The sequence below is a fragment of the Pinus tabuliformis genome, chromosome 1_1 (genome assembly GCF_031772625.1).
Source record: "Pinus tabuliformis cultivar Carrire ecotype Pingquan chromosome 1_1, CPIR1, whole genome shotgun sequence".
Classification (NCBI taxonomy): domain Eukaryota; kingdom Viridiplantae; phylum Streptophyta; class Pinopsida; order Pinales; family Pinaceae; genus Pinus; species Pinus tabuliformis.
Genome location: NC_142297.1, coordinates 798457783 through 798475920, shown reverse-complemented (window position 1 = coordinate 798475920; position 18138 = coordinate 798457783). Strand labels below are relative to the sequence as shown.

The window sequence follows — 18138 nt, the reverse complement described above, 5'->3', positions numbered from 1 at the left end:
ATACGGAAATGTGGAATACAAAGCTTACCACGAGGTGTCATGAAGATGAACAAGTTGAGAACGTTAGCAGTACACAGGTGTCCTTTACGTAAACTGCCATTTGGAAAGATTGAAGGAGAAAAAGGAATGCTTGGGCTCAATGTTTTGCAGCTGAATGGTACAGAAATATCTGAGATATCCTTTCCTGAAGGTGTTTGTCCAGACCTTCAGCATCTATCCATCACTTTCTGTAATGACCTGGTAGAAGTGAGAGCATTGCCAACAACATTGATATCTCTATCTCTAGATTTAAAGGGGTGTCGTGCATTGATGAAAACAGGAGGGCTTTGTGGTCTTTCAAACCTCAAAACACTGAACTTGAGTGGGTGTGATAACCTACAAACGGATGCTCTGCCAGAGCTTGAAAGTTTAATTTCTTCAAATTGTACATTATTAAACACTCAACTTGACACTTCCGACGGCAAGGAGGAGGATGCTTTGTTGGAGGTGTTTTGCAACCATTTTTAAGTAATTTTATTAGAGCTTAGAGGTTAAATCAATATTACTTGCAATAGTAACCAGAGTGGTAACAGTGCAGACACGACTCTTTTTAATGAGTGTGTTCATTGACTATTTTAAAGTATTCGGTCTTTTATGGACTGTAATTCAAACGGAGTGCGAACTGTCAATCTGTTACATTGGCTGAATTTTTGCTTAAATAATTTGATGCATATAAAGATGAAAATGATTTTGAATTAGAGTTGTTTTGAGCGCAATTTTGCTTTTTTGATAATCAGCTAAATGTTCCAAGTACTCCTAAACCTGTCAAAAGCATGTGTTTTGCAAAACGTTATACGTGTGCTAAGACCTGCTATAGAATATGTTTCTCAGAGTGCCAAACGAATTATCTCCAATATTTCATTAAACAAGTTTTACCAAACACAACAAAAATTCTATAATTCATTTTTTATAGATATGTATATTTTGAAATAGGTTTTTTACAACTTAATTTAATTTTAGGCAAATAATAAATATTTAACTTCACAAAATATTTTTAGAAATAATTATAAATAAATGGAGAAGATTTATTTCAAAATTAATTATGTTTTTTTTTTTTTTCAATTTAATCAAACAAAATACTATAAATAATATTATATATGAAATATTTTGATTATAAAATGGGTTATGATTTTTAGACATTTGTTATTGATAAGTCAAAGTATTGGTTTATAATATTGTAATAAAGTTCATTTACATTGTAATAAAGTTCATTTACAAAATAAAAATCTCCATGTCAAAATGGGGTAAATCTCCATGGTAAAAGAATCTTGTTTTATATATATATATATATATATATATATAAAATGATATTTTAAAGTAAAGTTATAATTTGGTTCATTGTTATGATTATTTTTAATCTTGTAATATGAGATGTATTATAAGTAAGTGTTTTTTTGCCTATCATAAAATGATGGTTATAGGCTTTTCGGAAGGATTTAATTTATACAGCTATGTTCGTAATACAAATAAATATGGATTATAATTTTTTGTAATATTTATAAATATGTTCATAATTAAATATAAAATTATTTAAAATAGATGAGTATATAATTTGTCATTTATATTGGTATATTATGAGTGAAAAAATTAGAGAAATCTCATATTTTAGTAGGCCCCAATTTGGAGATTTGGGATCCAAAATCTTCCAATGTCAGTTTTCGTCATCAAACTACACCAACCCCTCAATGTAGTTATATGAACCAAGAACTTGCCAACACTATGAAAATCACCTCAATCGGAGTTCATATGTGACATGTATGCCTCAATGTGGTTCTATGAACCAAGAACTTTCCAATGCTGTGAAAATCACCTCAATTAGAGTTCATATGTGACATGTATGCCTCTTGCAAGTTAAGTACCCTCTTGACCATCATTACTAAGTGGATGCCTTGTCAACCCCCATTACTTGCATATGTGAGGCTAGTCACACTGGAATTTTAAGAAGAATCTATAGGGTCCAAAATTCTAACATCAATTTAGGGTTGAAGCATGTAAAAATTCTAATCCTAATCCTAAATACCTAGCATACTATGTTAAATATTGAGTTGTTAGGAAGATATTTGAGTGCATAACATAGGAGTGATATTTAAGCCCCGATATCAAAAGAAACCCCATAATAAGCTCACATTTCTTTGTACCTCTATTTCATAATTAAAAAAAAGAGATTATAGCATAAACCTCACCTTCTAGTTGAATTTTCTCCCATATCACAACTTCTATTGATTTGTGTGAATAGTATATTCATTTACTTGTTTTTTCATTTTCAAATTTCAATTATTTTCATAAATATAAACATTCTACTAATAATAATAAATCTAAAATCTAAAGAAATAAATCACATAATAACATTTTTCAAAATATTACAATTACACCACAGAAACAAAACAATGAAATACAAACCTAAAAAAAGCATAAAAATAATAACTTTAATTAATAAATAAATATTATATATATATATATATATATATATATATATATATATATATCAAAATTTCGAAAAAGCAACCTGCTTAATTTTACTTAAATCGTTCTTAAAAAATTATTATTAAATAAAATGTCCCCAAAATCTAGAATTTTTTTTGCATTCTATACAATTCATGGTTCTTCTACTTAGAGTGGAGATTAAAACAAAGATATCCACCGACACCCACTTAATTAATTATTTGCGAAAGCGCCTCAAAAAATGTAAATGTATTGTTAAATGATAATCTCCCTAGAGTTTAAAGTTTAAACATGTTATACAATTTCCCGACAACTAAAAAGCACTCTAAACATGTTATACAATTTCCCGACAACTAAAAAGCTAAAAAAAGAAAAGTAAAACCTAAGATAACATTTCCAACTTAAATCTTCTCCAAATTTGAAACATAAAACAACATTGAAGGAAGATAGTCCATCCTCCAAATGTTCTTCACATCCCTTTAAGTTTAACCATTATGTGAAAATAAAATTTCATGGCTTTGTATTTCAAAGTTGTTTTAACTTTCTAGAAGGTCTCCATGCAAATCATTATAAGGCACATCTCTACACAACATTAAGGACATAAATGAAAGATTCCAAACAATTCAATAATCATAGGAATAATGACTAATATATTTTATTAAAGGATTTGAGGAAACAACGATCTCATGTGGAATTTTATATTTTATTAAAATATTTTCATGTTTATTTATTCTAAATTAGATTTAGGGGGTGGAATTTTCATTATAATCCATTTTAAATTAGATTTAGAGGCGTATAGGGATAGGTTTATATATATATATATATTAGTGAAGGTTTAAATTTGTAAATATAAAAATATAATTTTTTTAATCTATATATTTATTTTGTAAGTTCAGTAAAGGTTTAAATATGTAAATATAAAAGTTTAATTTTTGTAATTTATGAATAGTTTTCGGGATGATAAGAGAATTATGCTTTTTTAGTATCAATAACAATTTAATTTGTTTTAAGTGTGAAATTTAAAAAAAAAGTTAAAGTAGTTTGATAAGTTGATATAATAGTAGATATTTACATAAAAATATCTTTGTAGTGATAAATAGATCATGTAGGTATTATGCATGCATATTACATATAAAGAGAAGGTTTGGTTGTAAAAAGAAATTTGTTTTGTGAAATTACAAGATTGTTTGATATAAAAATTTGTATATCTACATGAAATTGTACAAGTTAAATGATTATGGTTATGTTGTAAAACCTAAAATATGCATACTAAAGATATTAGATGTACAAGCTGCATGTTGTGTGTGCATGGTATGCGAGAATGCACAAATACACTGTGTAGTGGGAGAGAAAGGAATAACTTATTGAAGAAGGAACAATAAATGTTGAATGGAAAATAAGGTAGAGTATGAGAATTGTAGCAGATGTGGATCTGCAAGAAAGAGGGAAGAACTCTCCTTAGATTGTGATATGTGATCAGGATAGAAAAAGCTTGTATTTTTCTAAGACTAGTGGTGTGCCTGAATGATTGGTTGGCCAATGAAATTTTAGTGGAGCAGATGAATCACTGAGTGCTTGCCTTGGGGATAATAAACCACTAGGATGTTTGTTGGAGGGTTGATAAACCACTTGGCTGAATGAGACACCCAGGTGCTCACTGAAAGGAATTGATAAACTAGCAAGTGCTAGCCTTGGGGATGATACACCAATTATGTGCTTGCTCAGTAAGTCGATAAACCACTTGGATAGTGGTCTAGAATCCTGCATTCCTAGTTTAGAGAAGCTAGTTGATAAACCACCCATGTAGTATATTAATTCTCCTGGAACTGAACAATACTCACTAAGTCTTGGATGAATTCCTATGGTCGATAAATAGTTGGGATCCTTGCTGGAGGGTTAGTAAACCACTTGAAAAGCTGAGACACCCAAGTGCTTACTGAAAAGAGCTGATAAACAACTTATGTGTTTTCTCAGTAAGTTGATGAACCACCTGGTAATAGGCTCTTGACTCCTACATCACTAGCATAAAGAAGTTAGTTGATAAACCACCCATGTATTATATTCATTCTCTTGGAATTGAACTACATTTCACTGAGCCTTGGGTGAATCCCTATGATTGATTTTTATTGGAGTAAAGGTCATTGTTGTGCTTACTAATATTGGCAGTTGATAAATGATCTAGGTGGCTCCCAAAATGGAAGTGGCCTTGAAAAAACAAATCAAAAATTAAAGTCATCAGATTGAAGTGAAACAAGGACCAAATTGTATTACTTATCGTCTTAATTCAAATGGTACGAACGACACTCAAATCCGAGTTTGTATGCTCAAGATATAGCCTGCCAAAGTTCTCTTCAAACTAGGTCAAGTGGTAGCCACTAATGAGGCAACAATTTCACAAAGGGACGGTGCACAGGATCCGACGGTCAAAATGGGTGAATTTATCGCCACTTTATTTTTTCTGGTGACCCTCAAAACTTGGCGAATTTTTTTTTGCTCATATGGACTATATAACAAAACAAAAAACATAATAATAACAAATTTCGATTGCGAGGCCACCAACCCCACCAACCGAATGACGAATATGTTCCAACGAAATTATTCATATAATATAATTATGGGTTAGGCCACCAGAGACCCGGGCCCACCAAACCATATGACAGTGCCATGTGGAGGAGATTGGTGGGGTTTGAACTTGCCTGGGCCATGGGCGGCCCCAAATATTACACTGCTAACCGTAAAACATAACCGCTAGGTGATAAAACATAACCACTGGGTAATACACCATAACGTGCCATATATAACACTTGTTATACCAAAACAAGGGTTCTGTGGGGTTGGACCCTAGAACCTCCCACCACTTGCACACTAATTATATGCCGCTAGCCAACAAGCCAATGACCCTTGGTTGGAAAACTCCACATACCACCATTATTTAAACCTTAAAAATTTTCTCATTCGGAAAGGAGTGGTGGAACTAAGAAGTAGTAGGATGAGTTTTGCAGGTGGAACCATGAGTGCTTAGGTTGGAACTGCACCCAGGAGGGCACGAAATTTGAGAAATATTCCTAGGGAATCTTGGGAGAATATTTTTGTAGGGAATCTTGAGGGAATCTAAAGATTTCTTGGAGATCTCGAGGTCACTTGCTCAAAATATGGTCAAATCTATAGTCGTTTGACATGATTTTGCACCACAAATCCAATGGTGATGTCCATTTCTACATCTGAGTTTTGCATTTTTCGTCTAAGAAACAAATTCTAGGTATAAGGGTCATTTATGTAAAGTTGATTGTAATTCATTTTTGCTTCCAATTAATGAAAGAGGCCTCCCCACATTGAGTAGGGCCCAGAGACGTAGCCCACATTGGGTGAACTTTGTAATCAAATCGTTTTGTGCCTTTGATCTCATGGTTACTTTATAATTTTCGCTTCTTTTTCATGTGTTTAAGTTACCTGGTTACATGCTTTTGTTAGAAAATTTTATATTACAGAGAAATGGAACACATAAAATATTACAGACATATAAACACAGAAAACACATAAAACAAGAGAGACACAGATATACGTTGTTCACCCAATTTGGACTACGTCCACGGAGAAATAGCCAGTCCTTCCTTTTATATTATCCAACAAATTGAAGAGATACAACCTATAGCAGATCCACTGTAATTCCCTCTTCACTCTCACACAATCTCCTCTCTCTTTCTCACTAAGAATACAGATCTACCTAGACGCAATACAATTCCCTCATATATAGCGAGGGGTTGCCTTATAGGGAAAAAACCCTAAATTAAACATAACTTCTACCATCATATCTCCGCCTAATGAATGGCCCAAATTGACTACGAAATAACAACATTTTACAAGGAAATTTTACATCTATTTTTAGCTTCAGGGGTGCTACCCCTAATCCCTTCACCAGCAGGGGCTCTCAAAGGTTGCAACACCCCCCCACTCCCCCCTGTACGCTCCCTGCAGTGAATATTTTGCGGGCAACGTTGCTTCCTCATTATGAACTGGGGTCCAATGCAATGATACCTTTGAATATAGAAGATAATTAGGCTCCACACCCAACAATCTCCCACTTGGAGACTGATTATAGCAGCTCCACCGCTAGTTCATTTACTGGACAATGACTCCACTTTGGACCTGGTTGTTTCTCATCTTCTTCATCATACTTGAAGACCAATTGAAACTGAGCAGATTCTCAGTTTCTCCCTGGTTACAACTTTTGTTAACATATCTACAGGATTCTGGCTAGTGTGTATCTTTTCCAGCTTCAATTGTCCATCTTCCAACATTGACCGTATGAAATGGTACTTGAGTTATATATGTTTAGTCTTAGAATGAAATGTAGAGTTCTTTGCAAGATGTATGGCACTCTGGCTATCACTGTATAACCTACCCAACTCCTGCTTTTTACCCAATTCATCCAGAAACCTTTGTAACCAAATCATTTCTTTACCAGCCTCTGTAGCAGCAACATACTCAGCTTCTGTTGTTGAGAGTGCAACAACACTTTGCAGTTTTGAGACCCAACTGACATCTGTTCCACCTATAGTAAATACATACCCTGTTATGCTCCTCTTGTTATCTCTATCACCCACCATATCTGCATCAACATATCCCTATAGAGAAATGTTTGAACCACCAAAGCATAATGCTTGATTTGTGGTACCTCTCAAATACCTGAGAATCCACTTCACCTTCATCTAGTGTTCTTTTCCTGGATTGTTCATGTACCTGCTTGCAACTCCCACTGCATGTGCAATGTCAGGCCTTGTGCAGACCATTGCATACATTAAGCTTGCAATTGCTAATGCATATGGAACTTTAGACATATGAACCATTTATTCTTGAGTCTTGGGAAACTCCTTCTTAATTAATTTGAAATTTCGAGTCAAAGGTATACTAACTGGTTTTGCATTCTGCATATTAAACCATTTCAACACCTTTTCTATGTACTCACTTTGAGACAATGTTAATTTGCGATTCATCCTGTCTCTAGTTATTCTCATACCAAGGATTTGTTTTGCAGCACCCAAATCCTTGATTGAAAATGTGTTCGCCAATTTTATTTTGAGCACATTTATTTCCTACATGTTGGGACCTGCAACAAGCATCTCATCTACATAGAATAACAATATAATATAGCTGCCATCATTTTGCCTTTTGAGATAAACACAATGATTAGAGTGACATCTAGTATAACCTTGTTCAGACATAAACCTATCAAATTTTAGATACCACTACCTTGGATCCTGTTTTAAGCCATACAAGCTCTTCTTCAACCTGCACACTAGTTTCTCCTTCCCTTTTACCTCATATCCTTGTGGTTGCTGTATATATATCTCTTCCTCCAAATCCCCATGGAGAAAGGCTATCTTTACATCTAACTGCTCAAGATGCAAATCTTCAGCTGCTACTAGACATAAAATAGCTCTGATTGAAGTCATTTTAACAACAGGAGAAAATATCTCATCAAAGTATATACCCTTTTTCTGTGCAAAACCTTTCACCACAAGTCTAGCTTTATACCTTTTTCTACCTCCGTCTTCTTCCATCAACTTGTAAACCCATTTATTCTGCAATGTTGTTTTACCTGCAGGCAACCTAACTAAGTCCCAAGTCTGGTTATGTGCTAAGGAGTCCATCTCTTCTTTCATGGCTTTCTCCCACTTCTTCTTGGTTTCTACCTGTACTACTTCTTCATAACATTCCGGTTCACCAGAATCAGTTAATAATACATAATATAATGAAGGAGAGTATCGCTCAGGGGATCTACTTATCTTGGTAGATCTTCTAACACCACTTTCAGGTGTTTGAGGTGCTTGTTGCTATTGTGCTTGTTGTTCTGGATGTTGATCATTATGGTTTTTAGGCACCATCACTTTTTCTGTGATCTCGTCAAGCACTGTGTATTCTCTATTTTCTTTTTCCTGTTTCTTTTCCTGGAGCTGATCCTTATACAAAACCTTTTCATTGAATATGAAATCTCTGCTCCTAATGATTTTGTGTTTTTAATAATCATAAAAGCAATAACCAAAATAATTAACACCATATCCAATAAAGGTAAATTTCTTTGGTTTTGCTTCAAGCCTTATTCTATTTTCTTTATTAATGTGGACAAAGGCTTCACAACCAAAAGTCTTTAAAAAAGAGTAGTTTACCTTTTTACCTATCCATGCTTCCTCTCAAATACCACCATCCAAGGAAATTGAAGGCCCTCTGTTTATTAGATAAACAACAGTATCTACAGCATCAACCCAAAATTGTAAAGGCAATCTTGCATGCAATCTCATGCACCTTGCACGCTCCATGATTTTCCTACTCATCCTTTTTGACAAACCATTTTCTTGTGGTGTTCCTAGAACTGTCTTCTCTTTGCGAATTCCATTCTCTGAACAATACCTATCAAACTCTTTGCTGCAATATTCACCTCCATTGTATGAACTAAGACACTTCAACCTTTTTCCTGTCTCATTTTCAAGCAAAGCTTTCCATTTCTTGAAAGTATTAAATACATCAGATTTATTTCGAATACAATAAATCTAGGGTTTTCTGGTTGCATCATCAATAAAAGTAACATAATAATGAGAGCCACCAAGAGATGATACTTGAGAAGGTCCCCATACATTTGTATGCACAAGCTCTAATTTCTCTCTCTTCTTTTCTTTCCCAACTCTGTGGAATTTGACTCTCTTCTATTTTCCATAAACACAATTCTCATAGAATTTTAAATCAACATGCTTCAAACTTGGCAACGAATTTCTTGAGTGAAGAATCTGGATCCCCTTCTCACTCATGTGCTCGAGCCTATGATGCCATAATGCCGTATCTTCTCATGTAGAGGTTAAAGAATTAACATAATTAGAAATACCATTGCATAAATACAATGTACCAACCTTTTCTCCTTTTGCTATTACCAGGGATCCTTTAGTGACCTTCCAGGTTTTATCTGTAAAAGTATTCACACAGCCTTCACCTCCCAAATGCCCTGTTGAAATAAGATTTTTCTTCAAATCTGGAACATGCCTTACCTCCTTCAATAGCCATTGATTTCCGTTCTACTGTTTTATGAAAACTGTACCCATTCCAATGATTTTATAGGGTTTATCATCACCCAATCGAACCTGTCCAAAATCTCCTTGAACATAATCATGAAAATGAGTCCTATCAGGTGTGGCATGGAGTGAGGCCCCTGAATCTACCACCCAAACATCAATAATATTTTCTAAAGAAAGAATCAAAGCATCTAGCAACACATCACTTGTTACATTCTCTTCATGATTATTTTCTTGTTGCACGTCTCCTTCTTTTCCCTTTCGACACTTGCAGTCTTTCTTCAAGTGTCCTTTCTTCCCGCATTTCTAGCACACTATCTCTGATCTAGACTTGGATCTACCTTTTCTTGACTTACTGCGATATCTAGGGCTCTTCCCTCTTTCCATTTTTCTTCTCCTAGTCTCTGCAGTCAAAGAATTACCTGATGTCTCATCGGAGCTTTTCCGTTGCATTTCCTCACTAAGGATTGCACCGACAAATCATCAAACTTTAAAGTACTAGATCCAGAGACAGAGTTACTAATGGCCATGACTAAACCATTCCAACTTGCCTGCAATGATCAAAGAAATAATAGAGCCCTAACTTCATCATCAAAAGTTACCCCTACAAAACTTAACTAATTGGCAACTGTATTAAATTCATTTAAACGATCAACAACAGATCCACCTTCTGACATTTTCATATTAAATAAACGCTTCATAAGAAATACCTTATTTAAGGTCGAGGGTTTTCATATAGTTTAGCCAATGTCGACATTAAACCCTCTGTTGTCGTTTCCTTTGAAATATTAAACACTACTAACACCGCTAGGCACAACTGTATTGTTCCAAGTGCCTTTCTATTGAGAATATCCCATTTTGTGTCTATCATACTCATCAGCTTCTTTTCCTTTCCACCCAATGGTTGGTACAGATCTGTCTGATACAGACAATCTTCTATCTGCATCTTCCACAACTGGTAGTTTTGGCCCTTAAATTTTTTGACCCTAAACCTACCAGCATCTGCCATTGCTCCCACTCGGACCAAGAACCCTTCTCTCCTGCGAGTTTATCAGCCAAATATACCTTTGGCTCTGACACCAATTGCTAGAAAATTATATATTACACAGCAATGGAACACATAAAATATTGCAGAAATATAAACACAGAAAATGCATAAAACAAGAGAGACACGTATATATGTGGTTCACCTAATTTGGGTTACGTCCATGGAGAAAAAACTAGTCCTTCCTTTTATATTATCCAGCAAACTGAAGAGGTACAACCTACAGTAGATCCATTGTAATTCCCTCTTCGCTCTCACCCAATCTCCTCTCTCTTTCTCACTCAGAATACAGATCTACCTAGACGCAATAAAATTCCCTCATATATAGCGAGGGGTTTCCTTCTAGGGAAAAAACCCTAAATTAAACATTTCTTCTATTGTCCGATCTCCTTCTAATGAACAACCCAAATTAAATATGAAATTACAACATTTTACAAGGAAATTTTACATCTATTTTTAGCTTTGGGGTCGCTACCCCTGATCCCCCCACCAGGGGGAGGGGGGCTCCCAAAGGTCGCAGCCGCCCCCCTGGATCCCCCCTGCAGCGAGTATTTTATGGGCGGTGTTTCCACCTCATTAGGAACTGGGGTCCAATGCGACGATACCTTTGAATACATAAGATAATCAGGCTCTACACCCAACAACTCTTTTATATGAAATTCTGTATGCATCTTTGAAGTTAAAAGATCTAGATCAAGTTTTGTATCTCAATAGGTATTCTTGATGCGAGTTGCATGAGTGAATGCTAACCAAGAACAAAATCCAAAGAGGAGAAGGAAAACTCAAATCCTTTGATCCTGAAGTGGGTCATGCACCATGAAGATGAAAAATGGAAGATGAGGAAGCTCGAATGGAGGAAGAGAGATTATCATAAGATCTTGTTCACCATGGCAAAGAAAGTTGAAAAGTTGTTTGCAGAATATGAGAAGACAATCAAGCCCGAGAAGAAAGAACCAGATGACCATGCTTTAGCAAATCATGAAGTTGGAAGAGGAGAGCCTCCTAAAATGACCTCTCCATCCTCTAGTGATAGTTCTTCTTCTTCTTCTCATCACTCTAACAGGCATCATAGGAATACATCTAAGAAGCCATTTTTTAAGCTAGATGTGAAGTTTGATTTACCCACATATAATGGAGAATGTAATGCAGATAAACTAAAAAATTGGATTAGATAGATCAAGGTTTATTTTCTGATTCAGTGGATTGAGGAAGATGAGGCCAAGATCCAATTAGCATCTCTTTAGCTAAGTGACACCACTCTCATCTGGTGGGAGAGAAAGTTGTAGAAACGCAAGAAAAACTTGGGTAATCTCCTTTCTTCTTGGTTCACATTTGTTTATGCATTAAAAGATCAGTTTTATCCTTTGGGTTATCGATAAAAGGCTTTAATGGAATGGAAATATTTGAGGTAAGGAAAGGGTCAAAATGTACAAAGCTTCACAGAAGAGTTTAGAAAACAAGCTTTGAATTTGGGAATTTCATTTGATTCACCCGAAACTATAACAATGTATATTGGTTCTTTACATAGTTACATCAGACATTCATTTTTGTTATTTGATCCTACTACTATTGATGCAGCTAGTGTGAAGGCCATTCACCTTGAAAGTAGGGGCAAGAATGATAAAGAAGAGAAACCAAAGAAATCATCTTTCAAACCTCATAATGGAAAGTTCAAAGGAAAAGGAAAGGGAAAGGACAAGAAGGAAACTACAACCAAGAAGGAGGAAGGAGCAAAGCCATCTTGCACACATTGCAAGAAGGAAGGCCATGATGATGAAAATTATTGGAAATTGCATCTGGAGTTGAAACCAAAGAGATTTGGTGGGAAGAACAAGCAAAAGACGATGACAACCATGCAATAGGTTCTTGGATCTGATTCCGGTGATGAGACATAGATCACAATAGTGGGCATACAAGGTACTCTTTCTCTTCATGCTAATGAAAATTCTGAATTGCATGCAAGTACAAGTTCTTCAAATGAGTCTCTTGTTAATGAACGAAAGAGGACTGAATTATTCCACATTAGAGTCATAATGAAACATACTAAAGTGGAAACCTTGTTTGATTTGGGCTCACAAGCAAATTTGATTTCAGAATCCTTGGTTAAGAAGTTAGGATTAGAGACCAAGCCTCATCCGAAAGCCTACCCTCTTGTTTATGTCGTTATAAGAATAACAAGCCAAAGAAATCTCAGGCTTGGAGAGAAATCTCAGGCTCTGTCCTCACAAATTAATGATGAGTAATGTTGACTAAATTCCATGAACCTGAATGTATACATTGTTGCAGGATCAAAATTTTTGCAATCAATTTAAGCTTCTTATAAATATTGCATAATCAGTTTCTTATAAAAAATGTTTATAATCAGAATGAGAACAGATCCTCAGTTCAATTGTTACCCAATGACCTTGTTTTTGCTAATTATGCAAGTAAATGCAATGTCACATAACTTGGAAAGGCAAATCAAACAAACTAAAAGCAATGTAATGTCAGTAGTACCATCAAATTTGACACTAGTTGGAAGCTTTTGATGCAATGGAGCAAGCCACACCAAATTGTTACAGGTATATTGTTTCTCTTTCTTATGCTAGCATTTAAGACAAAAGAAAATGACTTGTTTCGCTAAGCTACTGCATCAGCAAATTAATCCCTCTACAAGCACAACTGACAATAATGGCTTTAAATTACAACCCAAGACATTGAAATTTTTTAGCAAAGAACTGGGAGGTGGCCATGATGAAAGTGGCATTCAGGAATATGATAACACACTGCTTGAAGAACTGCCAATGAATGAAACTTTGAATGTTTTGTCTACTGGTAATCAAAGAGGGATTTGGACAGATTCCTATAACTATTGTTGCCTATTGCAGGACTGCATTTATGAGAAAAAGGTTGCAGAGGGAAAGGGATTGCATGCTCGCATGATCCAAGATGCATTTGAACCAGACGTTTTTCTGAGCACAAAACTTATCATTTTTTATGCGAAGTCTGGCAATCTGGAGGATGCACGCCAAGTGTTTGACAAAATGCCCAAACGAAATTCCGTCTCATGGAATGTTCTGCTTGCAGAATACTCTCGTCGTGGCATGGATGAGGAGGTTATAAGTCTTTTTGGGCAAATGGGAGAGACAAACATGACACCGGATGAGTTTTCTCTTGGAAGTGTCCTCAAGGTGTGTGCTAGCTTAGTAGCACTAGAACTTGGGAAGCAAGTCCATGCCTATACTATCAGAAGTGGGTTTGGGTTTAATGTTGTTCTCATGACTGCTCTTGTTGACATGTATGCAAAATGCAAATGTATCAAGGATGCACGTCGAGTATTTGATGAAATGTCTCTTAGAGATTTAGTGTCCTGGACTGCCATTATTGCAGGTTATGTGGAGCAAGGGAATTGTAAGGAAGCCATGGAACTCTTTTGTAGAATGCCTTGGTTTGGCATCAAGCCCAACAAGGTCACATTTCGTACTGCCTTAAAGGCATGTGCTGGCATAGGGGACATAGAGCAAGGCAAGCAGATCCATGCCCATATGGTTATAAATGGGTTTAAGTTGCATTTAGTTTTAGGGAATGGCCTCACTGACATGTATTCTAAGTGTGGAAGCCTCGACAATGCGCTCCTTGTATACAAGATAATGAGCGAAACGGATGTGGTTTCTCCAACTCTTTGAAGAAATGAAGCAATCGGGCTTGAAGCCTGACGATGTCACCTTCTTGGCTGTTCTGACTGCTTGCAGCCATTCAGGTCTAGTGAATGAAGGTTGGCATTATTTCAATACCATGACTCGAGATCAGTGTATCCCACCAAGAGCAGGGCATTACGCCTGTATGGTTGATCTCCTTGGCCGTGCTGGTTGTTTGGATGAGGCATATGATTTTATAAAAAAAATGCCATTTAAACCTAATGTTACTGTTTGGGGAGCCTTACTTGGTGCCTGCCAAGCCCATGGCAATATGGAGCTAGGAAAAGTTGCAGCAGAACACCTTTTTGAGTTAGATCCACAAAATGCTGGAAATTATGTCATGTTGTCAAATATTTATGCTACAGCTGGTAAGTGGGGGGACATGTTAAAGTTGAGGAAAGCAATGAAAGACAGAGGTATAAAGAAGGAACCTGGATGCAGTTGGATTGAGGTAAAGAGCAGGGTACACGTTTTCCCTGTAGGAGATAGATCACACCCACAAATACAAGAGATCTATGCCATGTTGCAAAAGTTAGCTGGGCAGATGAAAGAAGCTGGGTATTTGCCTCAAACAAACTTTATATTAAATGATATAGAAGAACACTAGAATTACATACAATGTTACACCATTGGTAAGATGCTTGCCATTGGGGATGTGAATATCACCATACAACCTTAGACAATGGTCAAGAGCTGTAATGCTTGCAGTGACATAATCAGAAACTGTTATGCAATTATTTTGGTCATTCCAGTTTGGTGTTATTCTCTGAACTGAATCTTGGTATCTCTAAGCAAAAACTGCAAGCACACCATATTTCTGCATCTTAAACAGAGTTATATGGTCTTCTTACCATAAAAAACTACAAACTTTATATGCTAGAACAAATTCGTATGCCAAGATTTCCTTGATTTGTATAGATTATCAAGCTAATAAAGAGAATAATTCTCTGCAACCTCGACCAAAGTCTTTTACAAAAAAGTTCAAAGGAAATAAACCTGAACAAAAAGTTTTACTACACCAACTATGTGTCCTAGACTTGAAACTAAACAGTGAATTCTCAACCATGGTGTCTTGTCACTAGATAAAAAAGAGAATGCTCAACAATGCCTTGCAGATCTTAAATTCGACAAGTTTATTTATGCTGGTCTCTGTAACATTACAGTCTTCATTAGGATTTATTTTCATGGTAACTGACATGGTTGTAGAGGAACATGTCAGTCGACCTGTGTTAATGTTATACATAATGCAGAGGAAGAAAATCTTATACATCGTGAGCCATACAAACTGTGTAGAGCCAGAGATGCATCTATATATGTACAACAGACAACGAAACACATATGTACAGAGAATCCTACTAGGTCGCAGAGGAACAATGTCTGTATGTCAACGTGATCACTGATGAATGGATAAACATTGTGCAGTCTATAAGAGATATACACCGAAAGCAAGGGAGGGAATGTATCCGGGACCTTCACAGCATACGTGGTAAGAGCACGGGGTAACATTTACCCTCAAAGCAGAGGAATGGGGAACTTTTCTTCTACCAGACGTTTCCAACCAACTCCAAACAGGAAAGAAGCAGCAAAGAGAATACCACCTTGGGCATCTCAACATTTCCCAACCAACTCCAAATAGGAAAGAAGCATCAAACATTTCCCAACCAACTCCAAATAGGGAAGAAGCATCAAGGACAATACCACACCCCAACGATTTGTGGATTTGCCACCATTACAGTAACCAAAATACAAACAGAAAAAACCCAGCTCCCACAAAAACACCTGTAAAGTGGATACCAGTACTATCAATAATGATAGGGGAAGGACAGTATCAATGTAACACGAGATCTCAGCGAAGGACATGTAAACTACAAAACGAAGGACAACATCAATGTAACACGAGATTTCCATGAACAAACTTTCTATGGTGAGAGTCATACCATAAAAAACTACAAACTTTATATGCTAGAACAAATTCGTATGTCAAGATTTCCTTGATTTGTACAGATTGAGAATTTGATTGTCAAGACATGATCAGTCATAGAGAGTAACTGAGCTTATACATAATGCAGAGGAAGAAAATCTTATACATCGTGAGCCATACAAACTGTGTAGAGCCAGAGATGCATCTATATATGTACAACAGACAACGAAACACATATGTACAGAGAATCCTACTAGGTCGCAGAGGAACAATGTCTGTATGTCAACGTGATCACTGATGAATGGATAAACATTGTGCAGTCTATAAGAGATATACACCGAAAGCAATAGCAAGGTCCCTTGAGAAATGAAGATCAAAACAGAGAGACTTCCTGACAGACTTTCTATGGTGAGAGTCATACCATAAAAAACTACAAACTTTATATGCTAGAACAAATTCGTATGTCAAGATTTCCTTGATAGAGAGTAACTGAGCTTATCATGTCAAAATACATATCACTAGAATTGTGATGCCATACATATCTGAGTACTGAGATCATTCATAAGCTTATAAGGCTGAGACACATGCTACTGAGATATACGTCAAATACTACATATATATTGCATAAGCTATAGACCACCCTTCCTTTGTAATGAACACAAAGGTGCTGAGATCGAAGCTATACATGGCAATGGCACACAAAGACGAAGGCAAGCTCCTAAAGCTGCTTCTGAGAAGGGCAGGGCAAATCAATGTCGAATCAATGTCGAAGGATCCCAAAACGGTAAATCTTCCTGTGGCATGCTAGAGTATTCTATGATCACTGGATAACAGATCACTACTCTGTATTTTATGCAAATATATGAGTCTTCCAACTATGTGTCCTAGACTTGAAACTAAACAGTGAATTCTCAACCATGGTGTCTTGTCACTAGATAAAAAAGAGAATGCTCAACAATGCCTTGCGGATCTTAGAGAATCCTACTAGGTCGCAGAGGAACAATGTCTGTATGTCAACGTGATCACTGATGAATGGATAAACATTGTGCAGTCTATAAGAGATATACACCGAAACCAATAGCAAGGTCCCTTGAGAAATGAAGATCAAAACAGAGAGACTTCCTGACAGACTTTCTATGGTGAGAGTCATACCATAAGAAACTACAAACTTTATATGCTAGAACAAATTCGTATGTCAAGATTTCCTTGATTTGTACAGATTGAGAATTTGATTGTCAAGACATGATCAGTCATAGAGAGTAACTGAGCTTATCATGTCAAAATACATATCACTAGAATTGTGATGCCATACATATCTGAGTACTGACATCATTCATAAGCTTATAAGGCTGAGACACATGCTACTGAGATATACGTCAAATACCACATATATATTGCATAAGCTATAGACCACCCTTCCTTTGTAATGAACACAAAGGTGCTGAGATCGAAGCTATACATGGCAATGGCACACAAAGACGAAGGCAAGCTCCTAAAGCTGTTTCTGAGAAGGGCAGGGTATAACAGATCACTACTCTGTATTTTATGCAAATATATGAGTCTAGATATCAGCAACAATCTATTATTATAAAAATGCATACATTACATGAAGGATAATACAAAAGAGGTAATTTGAATACAAATACAATGTAGCAGAGCGAAAACATAAACAGTACCTGAAATAAACCAGTGTAGTGGACCCGAAGCGAAATAACAAGCCGACGCGAAGTAACCACGAAATCATCTATAAGCTTATTATATAAGAACAAAATTACCTTACACGTAGCGGACGTTGCATGCATAATGTCAGCTGGAATGAAATGTGTACACAATACAGGTACAAATGGCCTAAATTACCTTAACCCCCATCAAATCAGCTTAGGTGATGGCCCAACAGATGTTGAGGATATGGCCTGAATCACCTTAACCCCCATCAAATCAGCTTAGGTGATG

General features: G+C 36.1%; 1 pseudogene; it reads left to right on the top strand.

The window, feature by feature from the left end:
• The first annotated feature begins 13193 nt into the window (after positions 1–13193).
• LOC149216416 (pentatricopeptide repeat-containing protein At2g13600 pseudogene) lies at positions 13194–14871 on the top strand (annotated as a pseudogene).
• The last annotated feature ends 3267 nt before the right edge of the window (positions 14872–18138 follow it).